The 2500-nt window shown below is 49.4% G+C and overlaps 1 protein-coding gene across 1 annotated transcript in view; it reads right to left on the reverse strand.

Moving 5' to 3' along the window:
- LOC125286290 (teneurin-1-like) overlaps nt 1-2500 on the reverse strand; it is a 200747-nt gene that overhangs the window by 26241 nt on the left and 172006 nt on the right. The window lies entirely within an intron of this gene.

Consider the following 2500-nt stretch of genomic DNA (forward strand, 5'->3'; position numbering starts at 1 on the left):
GTCCCTGCACACACACACACACACACACACACACACACACACACACACACACACACACACACACACACACACACACACACACACACACACACACACTAAAAATCCCATCTATTTCTTACAGCCAGGACCGAGCCGGGCCTGGACTGGGGAGCTCGTGTTGTTTTGCCTCGATGCAGAGAAGATCCTGATGGAAATCTGAGCTGCTTGTACACACACACACACACACACACACACACACACACACACACACACACACACACACACACTAAAAATCCCATCTATTTCTTACAGCCAGACCGGAGCGTCTGGACTGGGGAGCTCGGTGTCCTTGCCTCGATGCAGAGAAGATCCTGATGGAAATCTGAGCTGCTTGCACACACACACACACACACACACACACACACACACACACACACACACACACAAACACACACACACACACACACCTTAGCAGGGAAGGTTGTACACAACCTTTATCCACACACATACGATATAGGTATAGACACACCCTAATGCACACAAACAAGATTAGGAAAGCAAATACTATCACAGACACAACCACAAACACACACACAAGCACGTCACATGTCACACACACACAAACACACACACACACACACATATATACACACACACACACACACACACTCACACACACCCATGGGCGGACACAGAGGAAATCAGAGCCATGCTAGACCCAGTGGAGTCTTAAGCATCTCAGAGAGCCAGACAGCCACGGAGCATCTGAAGGAGGTGCACATTACTTAAAGATTTCTCTATTTCTCCCTCCTACCCTCCCTCCCCCTCTCCCCCTCTCTCCCTCCCTTTCTTTCTCTGTCTCTCTCTCTGCTTTTTCCAGTGTCCCCTCTCTCATTCTCTATTCTGCTGTCGTCTGCAGATACATAAAAACAGAATTAAATTCATTATCATATTACCACTTCATTTCTATTTCGGCTAAGTTGAATAAATGAGAAGGATGTTCGCGGGGGGACTCTGTGTGTGTGGATGTGTGTGTGTGTCTCCCTGCAAGCATACTACTTCCTCTGGTCCAATTGAGCCAATATCTTTGAAGCGCTTCATAACCATCCCATGATGCACTGGAGTCTCCCCCCCCCCCCCACCCATAACGACTCCCTCCCCGTCAACATCTGGCATGCCGGAGTAAAATGAAATGTGAAATCGAAAGGTCGCTATGGTGATGGAGCCCTTTGGGTTGCAGGCGATTGAGTGCCCAGTGCGAGGAGGAAGGAGGAAAATGTGGGTCAACTTGCTGCCCGCAAGACGGAGGGGTGTGACCACCGGGGCTTATGGGAACCACAGCCGGGAAGGTTAGCCGGCATCAGCACTTCCTAAGTCCCACCCCACCCCACCCCACTACACCTTCACCTCCTCCTCCACCTCCACCTCTCCTCTCCTCTCCACCTCTAGCTGCTTAATAAAGGCAGGTTCGGCTTGGGCAGCTAAGCTGCTGCTCTACTGTAAGGCCAGAGCCAGGCTTGTGGATTTCAGGTCAGTGCAGGGACTTCCGTTCTCTCCTCTCCTCTCCATTTGTCCTCTCTGCTTCTGCCTTTCTTCTCTTCTTTTCATCTTTTCTTTCTTTTTTCAACGTCCTCTTGCATTTCCCCACACAGCACCTTTGTAGCCATTCTCCTTCACACCTCTTCTCTGCTGTTCCCGTGTTCTATAAATAACTCATCCTTTTTCTTTTTTCCAACATGTTTCTTCCTGTCCCTCAGACCCTCTACCCATTTCTCTCTTTCTCTCTCTCACTCACTCACTCTCACACACAAACACAAACACACACATACTCACATACTCTCACACACACACACACACACACACACACACACACACACTCAAACCCAAGCACACACTTACTCACACACTCACACATACTCTCACACACACACACACACACACACACACACACACACACACACACACACACACACACACACACGTACACACAAACACACACCTTTCACACCCTACTATCCTCTCTATCTGTTCTTTCACTAGCCTGGCCCCCCATCCAGCTGCAGAGGTCTCTCTAGGGAGGCTGTGAGAGACTGCGACTGGTTTTGGCAGCAGCACAGAGGAGAAGAGAGAATGCCCGCAGGGGGCACACACAACCTTTTCCCAAAAAGAAAAAAAAAAAAAAAAAACAGTGAACGCGAACAAAACAAAACAAAACAAAAACAAAGCCAAAGCCAAAAAAACACAAGGCATTCTTGCGCTGAAACATGCATGGGTGTTTTTGAGGTTTATTGACAACTACAACCTCCAGCCTCCAGATGCTGCTGTGTGAAGAGGAGCTGATCATGGTCTGGGGTGTGTGTGTGTGTGTGTGTGTGTGTGTGTGTGTGTGTGTGTGTGTGTGTGTGTGTGTGTGTGTGTGTGTGTGTGTGTGTCGCGTGTGTGCGTGTGTGTGTGTGTGGGAGGGGAGGGGGGATAGGTAACCAAGCCTTCAGGAGTCGGAATCTCAAAGGCAGCCCTGATC

Source organism: Alosa alosa, chromosome 21 (genome assembly GCF_017589495.1).
Source record: "Alosa alosa isolate M-15738 ecotype Scorff River chromosome 21, AALO_Geno_1.1, whole genome shotgun sequence".
Classification (NCBI taxonomy): Eukaryota; Metazoa; Chordata; class Actinopteri; order Clupeiformes; family Clupeidae; genus Alosa; species Alosa alosa.